Here is a 12,359-nt window from a genome sequence, read left to right on the forward strand (position 1 = left end):
GTTAAAGCATGCTACTATTATTGTGTTACTGTCAATTTCCCTTTTATGTCTGTTAGTGTTTGCCTTACGTAATGAGGTGCTACTTATGTTGGGTGTATAAATATTTACAATTGTTATGTCTGCTTCTTGGATTGACCCCTTGATCATTTGCTAGTGCCCTTCCTTATCTCTTATGATATTCTTCCTTTTAAGGTGTATTTATGTGATATGAGAATTGCTACTCCAGATTTATTTTTATTTCCATTTGCATGGAATGTCTTTTTCCAACCTCTCACTTTCATTCTGTGTGTGTCTCTAGGTCTGAAGAGGGTCTTGTAGACAGCATGTGTATGGTCTTCTTTTTGTATCCATCCAGCCAGTCTGTGTCTTTTGGTTGGAACATTTAATCCATTTACATTTAAAGTAATTATTAATATATATGCTCCTATTGACATTTTCTTAATTGTTCTGGGTTTTTGTAGGTCTTTTCCTTCTCTTGTTTTTCCTGCCTATATGGAAGTATTTTTAGCCAACCTGGTGGATCAGATGATAAAGGATCTAACTGCAATTCAGAATACCCAGGTTCAATCCCTTGGTTGGGAAGATCCCAGAGAAGGAAATAGCAAACCACTCCAGTGTTCTTGCCTGGAGAATCCCATGAAAAAAGAAGTGTGGTGGGTTTGGTGCATTTGTTGTAAAGCTGCTTTGATGGGACCAAATTCTCTTAATTTTTGCTTGTCTGTTAATTTTTTATTTCTCCATAAATTTTGTATGAGATCCTTACTGGGCAGAATAATCTTGGTTATAAATTTTGCCCTTGAATTACATTAAATATATCCTGCCATTCCCTTCTGGTGAGCAGAATTCTTGCTGAAGTATCAGCTGCAAATCTTATGGAGTTTAATTTGTATGTTACTTGTTGTCCCTTTCTGTTTTTAATATTTTTTCTTTGTGTTTAATTTTTGTTAGTTTGATTAATATGTGTCTTGACATGTTCCTCCTTGGAACTCTCTGCACTTCTTGAACTTGATTATTTCCTTTCCCATGTTAGGAAAGTTATAGACTGTAATCCCTTCAAAGATTTTCTCAGACTCTTCCTTTTTCTGTTCTTCTGGAACCCCTACAATTCAAATGTTGGTACATTTAATATTGTCCCAGAGGTCTCTTACATTATCTTCAATTCTTTTCATTCTTTTTTCTTTATTCTGCTATTCAGCAGATATTTCCACCATTCTATCTTACAGCTCATTTATTTATTCTTCTGTCTCAATTATTCTGGTTTTGATTCCCTCTAGTGTATTTTTAATTTATGTAACTGTGTTATTCATAATTTTTTGTTAATTCTCTATTTTTTCTAGGCCTTTGTTAAATATGTTAAGTAATTCTTGCATTTTCTCCATTCTATTTTTGAGGTTTTTGGTCTTTTCATCTTTGCTATCATTACTCTGAATTCTTTTTCAGGTAGTTTGCCTATTTCTTCTTTGTTTGTTTGGTCTTGTGGGTTTTTATGTTGTTCCTTCATTCCACAATATTTCTCTGTCTTATCATTTTATCTACTTTACTTTATTTGAGGTCTCCTTTCCTCAGGATATAGTGTTGTAGTTGCTTTTTCTTTTGGTCTCCACCCTCAGTGGCTGAGGTTGGTCCAGTGGATTATGTAGGCTCTGTCTTGGGAAGAACTTGTAACTATTCTGGTGGGAGGAGACTTTTTTTGCCTCTGATGGGCAGGTTTGTATGACAAGCAGGTTTTGTTGTGTCTGTGGGAATCCTGCCTGCTGCTGATTGGGTTTGTGTTCTTGTCTTGCTTGCTATTTGGGTGAGGCACCCTGCATTGGGTGTTGCTGGCAGTTGGGTGGTGATAGTCTTGGATACAGGTGGAGGCCTTCACTGAGTTCTCACTGGTTAATAGACCCTGGGTTCAGGAGTTCTCTGGCAGTCTAGTGTCCTCTACTCAGCACTCCCACTCCAGAGGTCAGGCCTGATCTCTAGTCGGGGAACCAAGATCCCACAAACTGTCTGTTATTGCAATAAATGAGATTAAAACAAACAGATGACAAACAGACAAGAAAGAAACATAAAAGAACCCCAGACAAATGGTAAAGGCAAAATCAGACAAAGAAACAAAAACAAAGGAACATACACACAGAAACAAAACCAAAAGAGTCCATAGAAAACAAAGAATAAAAGAGTGACTCAGTGGGCAAAGGAAAATCAAAATGATATCAACCAATTCAAAACAAAATTAAATAAAACACAAAACAGAAAACAAGCCCATAGCAGACTGCCAACTTAAGTATAAAACAAAGAGAATAAATAGACTAACAAATATGGTGGGGAAAAAAAAAATAAAGGAAAAAGCACAGAACTACAGTAAGCCAAGAAGTAGAAGTATATAAAGGAAATACAGTGTGATTGAAAAAAGTAAAGTTTTCAACAGCCTAAATGGAGATAATAATTATAAAAAACAACAACCTCAGCATCAGAGAAGAAAAAAGAAGAGAAAGATCCCAGAGCCAGCTACATGTGCTAAGTTGCTTCAGTAGTGTCTGACTCTTTGTGACCCTGTGGACTGTATCCCTCCAGGACTCTATGTCCATGGGATTTCTCAGGCAAGGAAACTGGAGTGGGTTGTCATTTCCTTCTCCAGGGGATCTTCTTGACCCAGGGATCTGCCCACGTCTCTTTTGTCTCCTGCGCTGGCACACAGGTTCTTTACCATTAGCACCACCTAGGAATCCCTAAAACCAACTACGGAATGAATCAAAATATAAGAATAATAAATGTTTTTCTTGAGTTTCAGCTGTTGGCCTCCTTTCCCTCACTGTGAGCCAGAGCCCACCTTTACCTCCTAGGAGGCCCTCCAAATCTGAAGCAGGACTGGTTTCTGGACCTACTGTGGGGACAACTCAGATGCTAATCTGGTCCTACTCCTGTGCGTTCTTACCTCCAATGTCCACAGCTGCCAGAGCTAAGGGCATTTTCTTTTGTGGGAACAATGGTTGTCCTTTTATATATTCCATAGACACAGAATCTACCTAGTTGATCATTCAGATTTAATCTGAAGCTTGTACAGCTGGTTAAAGGCTTTCAATCCTCTTCCTTAGCCATTCCACCCCTAGAGGTCAACTGTGGTTTTATCCCCATCTCTGCATGTGAGTCGTCCACAGAAGTCTTCTCCCAAGACTGCCCTGGTGGACTTGGATCTGCCCCAGTGACGACCAGGTGTGGAGGTGTCACGGTTGCTTGGATTGCATTGACCCCATCAGTGAGAGGTGCACAGGGAAGCTGGAGGCCTTAAACATGGGGAATATGGCCTTTTGAGGACTCTTTCCTAGCCTCTGGCAGCTCTTCCCCAGTGAGGACTGAGTGTGGCAGTGGTATGGCTGCTTGGATCACAGGGACCCTAGAGGTGCCAGGTATGCAGGGAAGCTGGCAGTCACAAGTGCAGGAGATATGCTGCTATTAAAGTCTTTTTCTAGCCTCTGGCAGCTCTCCCCCAGTGAGTACTGAGTGTGGTGGTGCTGTGGCTTCTTGGATTGTGGAGACCTCAGCAGCGCCAGGTGTGCAGTGAAGCCAGCAGCTGTGAGCACAGAAGACATAACACTGTTAGAATCCTTTTCCAGCCTCTATCAGCTGGCACTCAAAAAGGTCTTCCTGGCTGGACCTTCTCTATTTTGCAATGTGTCAGGAACTCAAAGGTTCCTTGATGGAGTCTTTCTCTATTGGTCAGCTGCTGGCACCAGCCTGTTGGGATAGAGTGGCTACAGAGATGGCTCCACCCTCTGTGCATGACTCAGCAGTAGCACTCTGCCTCCCTGGCTGCTCAGCTTTCCTCCAAAGGCATTCTGTGCTGCAGTCTCCTCCCTCCTGTCTTCTCCAGCCATCTTCCTGAAGTCAACAGCAGTCCTTGCACTGGGATTGCTCTCCAGTCTCTAGACTCCAGCTCCCAGCTGCTGCTCATTCCAGTGGGCGTGTGTCCCTGTCTGGGGTATGTAGGCCCACAGCACAAATTGCCTGTGTGGTTCTCACTCCATTCATTCACAGATCAGCTGCTTCACTCTCTGACAGCCTCAAACATGTCTACTCTGTCCCAACTGATTGCCCCCATGTGGGGATCTCATCCCTGCTTCAGTTCCCCAACCCCCTGGGTGCAGATCCGGTCCCAGCTCACTCTCCTCCTCTTTTTCTCTTCCTTCTTTCATCCTACTGCGTTTTGTGTGGATCTATATTTTCCTTCCCAGTGGTCAGGGACTCCTGCTGGCTCTCAGCTGGTCGTCTGAGAGATTCTTGATATCTTATAAGTAAGGAATGAACATGCCATTCAGTCTCGTATGTCAACTAATTTGTTCATTTTTGAGGACATTTCCTACAGAGTAATTGCTTGTCTACTGGCTAAATGGGTAAACATAGAGTTTAATTTGGCAGTTTTATAACGACATACTTTTGAAGTGCTTTTGCAATATTTTTTGGATTTCGTTATTTACAGTGAGTGTATTTTTTATAGAACGCATAAACATTATAAAGAGCATATCTTAGGTTCTAGATGTATACATAACAATAACTCAAAATCAATAAAAATCTCAACCATATAATACTGAAAGAAAGAAGAGTTGTAGAATGAAATACAAAAATGGTACTAAAATCTCTGTGTAAACTAAACAGGTTAATAATACACAATGATTATAGATGTATTTAGGATACAGTAGAAGTACAAAGCCACACAAGGAAATGATATCCACCAAGTGTGGAATACTGCTGATCTTCATATATGTCATGGACAGGGGTGGACTGGGTTCAAAGTGGGTGGCATGATGAACTGAACCATATCTGTTCTAGTGATACTTTGCTTCAAACAAGAGAGAGAGATCTAAAGCAGATATGGCAAAATATTGAGATTTAATAAGGCTATTATGTAGAGAGATTATGTACAGAGATTCATTGTATACAATTTTTGTATGCTTGGAATATTTCATTTATAATGAGATGGGCAGAACTCTCACTCTCTCCCATTACACTCACATCTCATTGGCCAGGAACTCTACAACCGAGCCACTGAGGCATTATGGTGGGGAAGTAGCCCCCTGATGGAATCTAGAGACAAACACAAACACACCAGTGCATGGGCTTCACAGAGGCTGTTCAGGCCCAATGAGAAGTCTATACCTAATATAGTTATTCTGCTTGGTGACTCAGAAGTAGTAAATTGAATGGTGTGTGTGTATGTTGGGTTGGTGTCATAGAAAATGAATCAAAGAAGAGAATTTGGGACACACGTTTATGGGAACAAGATGAAGTGACGATGCTCCTCTGATACCAAGAAGTTAAATTGCTTGGGCCTAAAAGTTCCACATAGAACACTCTTGGGAATGGTGATACTATCAGATGGACTATGATGTACTGTTCTTATTTTTCATATGGGGAAACTGGCTCTTTCTTCTACAAAACTAACGTTATCCAAGTGGGTAGTATAAAAAAATGACTTAAAACATGGTCCTGTTTTTCCTGGTGAAGTCCAAGGTTAAAGACCAAGAAGAAAACAAGCCATTGTCATCCAGTGCTGTAGGTATTACGTTGACAGGCATGGCATCAAACAAGCACTGGGGAAAACAGGTATCGGGGAAAATCTTTGCATCACCATATAGTGCATAATTTTCCCTGTGACTCACAACAGTACTTTACTTTGTAAATTTGCAAATTTTATTTCTCTGCTAGTAGCCTTCAGTCTTTATTCTTAAGACTATTTAGAAAGCACCCTATATACAAATGTGTTCTGTTCTGAGAGTGCGTTCAACAGTCCAATTCGTTCATTAAGTCTAATAAAGTTAGCTTACATATCCAACTAACACAATTGACTATATAGTACTGTACTGTAATAGGTTTATAATACTTTTCACACAAACAAGACATAAAAAGCAAACCAAAAAAAAAAAAAAAAATCTCTAAGTACAGTGCCTTGAAAAGTACAGTAGTACAGTATAACAGATGGCATACAGGAACTGGCATCAGGTGAATAGGCAAGAAGAGTTATTGACTGGAGGAGGCAAAGGGGTGGGAGACGGTAGAGCTGAAGGATCATCAGCAATAGGAGATGGAAGGCAAGCTGCAGTTTCCACTCATGCCTAAAGTTGATGGAACACACTTTTGCATCTTTCAAAGTTCACAACTTGAAGGTTTGCATGTAGAGGAACTGCTGCACTCAAAGTGAATAATAGACTGAGAATAAAATAATCAAGTCACAAAATCTGAACTCTCTCAAGAAGTTTATACAAAAAATAATTTAATTTAAAAAGCTTCCTCTTGGGAATATAAAACTCTTCAGGTTACTTTTCCCCCTCCAAATTATGATGCTACCATATATCCATGGAAATAAAAACACACTTTGTTTTACAGTATGAACTTCTTTCCAACACCGCTTCATGTATTAATTTCAAGTATATGAGATGAACGAAAAGGACTTTTCATTGCTTCATAATTTTACTTTCTTTCCATTGTTTTCCTGTTATATTTCTCTTTATATTTAATGACCTAAAATATGTAATTCTCAAAATTGTGAAAAACAATGGCTACATAGAGAAATTTTGCAATTTTTGAATACATGTAAAATCTTAGCAAGTGTTTCTGATTTGAGACATAGTATAAAATGCTTCAATTACATAGGCAAAAATTCTAACAGCAAATTCTTTTAGTCTTCTGTTTTCATCATGTCTTAAGCTAATAATGGCCAAGTTATTATAGTAAAGGTTAAAAGGACAGACTACTTTAAGTTGTCTTCTTTGGGTCTTGAACATTGTAAGTCACCCATGATTCTCAATATGATTTATTGAGTTGACAAGAAAACAAAACAAAACACTTCTTCAAAGTCCAAAGTTGTGTAAATAAAGTGTAACATTTCAGTATTACGGATATCTCTGCATCTTGGATTCTTTTAAACAAACCCTTTAAAGGAGTTGTTTTAGGATTTTCATCAAAACAAGAGTACCTTCTAAACAAAATGTGTAGTTACTTTGAAGAGTTGTTCTAAGCTGTTAAAGAGATTTTCTTGAAGGGAAGCCCTGGGGAGAGGGAAAGGAGCATTTGAAACATGAAAATCTTGGCAGATATAGTGTGAAAATAAATATTATCTATACCATTAATTAGAAAAGGTTATTTCAATGAATTTTGCTTTAAAATTAATTTACTTTATCAATATAGAACATAATGTAAATAATATTTCTTAACTAGATTAAGCTAAAAGAATAAGAACAAAGGAATTTGTAAAATTCCCTGTTAGTCTTTTTTCTGAGGCACACTTCTCAGACTTCAGGGTCATCATCGCAAAAAACAAATTCTAGGATTCCTTAGAAAATTCTGTGACCCTGAGTCTCAGAGTTGTCATTTTTTATTCTATGCTTTTTGTATCATGCACAAGAAAACATCTTTTGGAAATCATTTGGCCATTGATATATACTATAGAAGTGTTGGTTTTTGTTTCATTACAAGCTTTTTAATGAGAAAGAAAAAGGATGTCAGTATGTCTTAGCTAAAGAAGGAAACTTAATGGCAAAGACAGCGATAGTGTTCTTTCATGGAGCTTTCTGTTCTAGTGTTATTAGCTTTATACATAATAACAATTTTGATAGCAACAGAAAAGCCAGAGAAATCTACCTCTAGTCTTTAATTTCATAAATGACAGTACTTTCTGACAATATTTTTATGAATAAATAAGGTGGTTTTCTTTTGTACAGTGAAGTTTATTTTAAAAGACTGTAGCTTCATAGGCCCATATTGGTTTTGTTTTTCCTGGCTGTAGGGAAGGGGTCTGTGCTCTGTTTCTGATAAATTTCCCCTTGTTTTCAGTTCTGACAGATACTCCTTTGAATATGGTGTATGAAAATATTCTAGCATCAAACCAAGAATATCTAACCTTATTTATGTCTGTATTCTGTCCTTAAACACAAACAGCTGTGCACACATACATCTGTCTCACGTCTGACCAAGTACTGCTGTCCAGATCTTCATATATACAAATAAATGTTCCCAGTTTTATGGGAAATCGTGGCTGGTGCAGCAGGAGTTTCAAAACCCACATGCATTTTTCAAATCTTACTTGCACAAACAAAAAGAGGAAAAATACAGGCAAGCCAGGTTTGGAATTGCTGACTTTTAGAGTCAGTACAGAATGACTGAAGAATCTATATTTTGACCAAAAAATAAAAAAAAATAAAGAGAACATGTAAAAAAATTACAATTTGTCAAATCTTTTAGAGCTTAAGTTATGCCTTGGTAAAGAAAAACTAATTCTAAAGTCTTCATTAGTGCTGCTTGCTGTATAACTCTGGGAAAGCAACTTACTGACTGATCATTAGAAAGACCAGATGAGCAAAGTCCTTGATAAATTTCTTGGTTCTCATTATTAAACACTTTGAGAAGTCACAGGCCAAGTAGAGATTCAAGAAGTTCCTCATTTTGATGATAAGATTAGGAGATATGTTTTATTTCATTATTATGTTTGTATGTCTTCCCCAATTTTCTATAATGAACATGAACCACTTTTATAATTAGTTTTAAAAGTTATTATAATAATTTCCCATTTAACCTTGAGGTTGATAAGTCAAACAATAAAGGCTATGGAGAGATTTTTTAAAAATACGTATTATTATATTATATATTAAAAAAAATGTTTTATTCCTTGTTTCACCTTATCTGGAAAAAAAGACACCCTACCCTGGAGAATTGGGCTTCTCTCGTAGCTCAGATGGTAAAGAATCTGCCTGCAATGAGGGAGAGCTAGGTTTGATCCCTGGGTTGGGAACATCCTCTGGAGGAGGGCATGGCAATCCACTCCAATATTCTTGCTTGGAGAATCCCCATGGACCCAGGAGCCTGGCAGGTTACAGACCATGGGGTCGCAAAGAGTCACACACAACTGAGATACTAAGCATTGCACAGCACTCTGGAGAATTAATTTTAAAATAAAATGAAAATGAAAGCAAGTGGCAAAATGTATTTGCCACCAATGGAGAAGCCAAGAAAAGCTTCTGCAAAATTCTACAAGCTTTGTGATCATTGGCATACTTCCAGTTATGTGACAGAAGATGGCTCTGTTTTGTCTGAAATAGTAATTAAATCATTAATTTTTCTGTACCTGTAAAAGTCAAGCAATATATCTAGGGAAATTTGAAATCTTTTTCAAGAATTCACAAACTGTTTCTATTCTGATTGCCAGTTCAAGATGACAGATAGAGAACATGTATTAAACTTCCTTCCTCTTCAACCCCATTAAATTATAGGAAATGTGTACTAAATAAAATAAGTCCAAATAGCACAGGGCCATCAGTAGTCCAGAGACTATGAGGAATCCAAACTGAAAGACAGGTGTGAAATTTTTCTGGAGGAAAAAATTAGTGGGAACTCTCTTCCTGGTAGAATCTCTAATAGCTCTGTGTGAGACACTCATGGGAAAAATGAGAAGGCTTATAATTTTGTTAAAGATCTGCCCACTTTAAAAACAGGGAGTGGTAAAAGACAAACTCAATCTAATTCCAACCCCAACTTTCATGGGTACAAAGACTGTAAGTTCAAGCTAAACAAAGCTCTTTTTAAAGAGATTAAAAGCTATGTGAGGGGAAGGCAGAGCAGTTAGAGGGGTTGGGGGTGGTTGCTGATTCAATTCCTTCTGCTTCTCAGCTCTAGGTGTCTATTATGCAGAAGGAAGCTTGCCACCTGAACACTGGAAAACATCTGACTCTGGAGAAAACAGAGATAGTTGAGAAGAAAAGGTAATGTGTATCTATGCATATGATCATTTCTAATATGTGGATCCTGAAAGACGGAAAATTTTCCTTTAGGATTTCAAGCCATAACTAAGCAGACTTGAAGAGTCCAGTTCCATAGCTTTCGCCAATGAAACCAGACCTACCCGTGAATATTCCCTTTATGTAATTAACAAATTATCTTTCTAAAAAATAGTTTGATTAGAAAAACATTTCAAAATAGAGACTTGACAATGTCTGCATAAAATAAGCTATGAACACAAACATTTAAATTCTCTCCTCCAAAAGCACAAACCATACAGCAAGACTACCTGAGTTCAAATTCTGTTTTAACCATATACTAGCTGAATGACCTTAAGGAAGTTGCTTAAACTCTCTGTCCTGTTTCCTCATCTTTAAACAGCTGTAATAAAGTGCACACACACATGGGATATTTGTGAGGATTAGATGAACTACTATAAGATACTTGTCAATTGGACCCTAGGACATATTACTAAGTAAGCATTTATTATTGACATTGCTATTGGATGACATCATCAACTCAATGGGCATGAGTTTGAACAAACCCCAAGGGTTGGTGATGGACAGGGAAGCCTGGCATGCTGCAATACATGAGGTCACAAAGACTTGGGCACGACTGAGCTACTGAACAGAATGGATCATGAAAAAAGGAAAAAGAGTTGTTTGTTTGTTGGCAAAGTGATAGTGATGTCTCTGCTTTTTAATACACTTTCTAGGTTTGCCCCTTGGACAGAAAGGAGATCAAACCAATCAAAGCTAAAGTAAATCAACCCTGAATATTCATTGGATGGATGGATGTTTGCTGAAGTGCCAATACTTTGGCTATCTGATGCAAAGAGCTGATACATTGAAAAAGACCCTGATCCTGGGAAAGATTGAGGGCATAAGAGGGCAATAGACTATACGATGTTTGGATGGCAAAGCATATTAAAAAGCAGAGACGTTATTTTGCCAGCAAAGGTCCATCTAGTCAAAGCTATGATTTTTCAGTCTTCCATGGTGGCTCAGATGGTAAAGCATCTGCCTGCAATGTGGAAGACCCAGGTTCAATCCCTGGGTCAGGAAGATCCCCTGGAGAAGGAAATGGCAACCCACTTCAGTACTCTTGCCTAAAAAATTCCATGGACAGAGGAGCCTGGTGGGCTACAGTCCATGGGGTCACAAAAAGTCGGACCCAACTGAATGACTTCACACTCATGGTTTTTCCAGTAGTCATGTGTGGATGTGAGAGTTGGACCATAAAGAAGGCTGAACACTGAAGAATCGATGCTTTGGAACTGTGGTGTTGGAAAAGACTCTTGAGAGTCTGCTGGACTGCAAGGATATCAAATCAGTCAACCCTAAAGGAAATCAATCCTAAATATACATTGGAAGGACTGATGCTGAAACTGAAGCTCCAATACTTTGACCATCTGATATGAAGAGCCAACTCATTAGAAAAGACCCTGATGCTTGGAAAGATTGAAAGCAGGAGGAAAAGGAGACTACAGAGGATGCAATGGTTGGATGGCATCTATGATTCAATGGACATGAGTTTGAGCAAGCTCTGGAAGATGGTGACGGACAGGGAAGCCTGGCATGCTGCAGTCCATGGGGTTGCAAAGAGTCAGTCACAACTTAGTGACTGAACAACAACAACGAAGTTTTGTCATAGCTTTTCTTCCAAGGAGCAAGCATCTTTTAATTTTGTGGCTGCAGTCACTGTTCACAGTAATTTTGGAGCCCAAGAAAATAAAATCTATTACTGTTTCCAATTTTTTCCCATGTTTTTGCCATGAATTGAGGGGACCAGATGCCATGATCTTTGCTTTTTGAATGTTGAGTCTTAAGTCAGCTTTTTCACTCTCCCCTTTTACCCCTATCAAGGGGCTCTTTAGTTCCTCTTCACTTTCTGCCATAAGAGTGGTATCATCTGCATATCTGAGGTTATTGACATTTCTCTTGACAATCTTGTTTCCAGCTTGTGATTTATCCAGCTGGGCAATTCCCATGATGTACTCTGCAAAGAAGTTAAATAAGCAGGAGTGACAATATACAGCCTTGATGTATTCCTTTCAAATTTTGAACCAGTCCATTGTTCCATGTCCAGTTTTAACTGTTGCTTTTTGATCCACATATAGGTTTCTCAGGAGACAGGTAAGGTGGTCTGGTATTCCCACCTCTTTAAGAAATTTCTACAGTTTGGTGTGATCCACATGGTCGAAGGGTTTAGCATTGTCAAGCAGAAGTAGATTTTTTTTTTTTTAATTCCTTTGGTTTTTCTATGATCCAATGGGTGTTGGCAGTTTGATCTCTGGTTCCTGTCCCTTTTGTAAATCTAGCTTGTGCATTTGGAAGTTCTTGGTTCAAGTACTATTAAAGTCTTTGTTGTTGATCAGTCGCTCAGTCATGTCTGATTCTTTGTGACCCCGTGGATTGCAGCACACCAGGTTTCCCTGTCATTCACAATCTCCCATAATTTGCTCAAACTCATGTCCATCGAGTCGGTGATGCCATCCAACCATTTCATCCTCTGTTGTCCCCTTCTCCTCCTGCTTTCTATCTTTCCCAGCATCATGGTCTTTTCTAATGACCATGGCAATGACATGGCTAATGACAGTGGCTCTT

The 12,359-nt window shown here is 38.5% G+C and overlaps 1 long non-coding RNA gene across 1 annotated transcript; it reads left to right on the plus strand.

Moving 5' to 3' along the window:
- Window positions 1–3,804: 3,804 nt before the first annotated feature.
- Window positions 3,805–12,129, plus strand: LOC139183113 (uncharacterized). Its single transcript, XR_011566595.1, has 3 exons — window positions 3,805–3,967; window positions 9,646–9,737; window positions 10,469–12,129. It is a non-coding gene; the product is annotated as an uncharacterized lncRNA (long non-coding RNA).
- The last annotated feature ends 230 nt before the right edge of the window (window positions 12,130–12,359 follow it).

The sequence above is a fragment of the Bos indicus genome, chromosome 5 (assembly GCF_029378745.1).
Source record: "Bos indicus isolate NIAB-ARS_2022 breed Sahiwal x Tharparkar chromosome 5, NIAB-ARS_B.indTharparkar_mat_pri_1.0, whole genome shotgun sequence".
In the NCBI taxonomy this organism is placed as follows: domain Eukaryota; kingdom Metazoa; phylum Chordata; class Mammalia; order Artiodactyla; family Bovidae; genus Bos; species Bos indicus.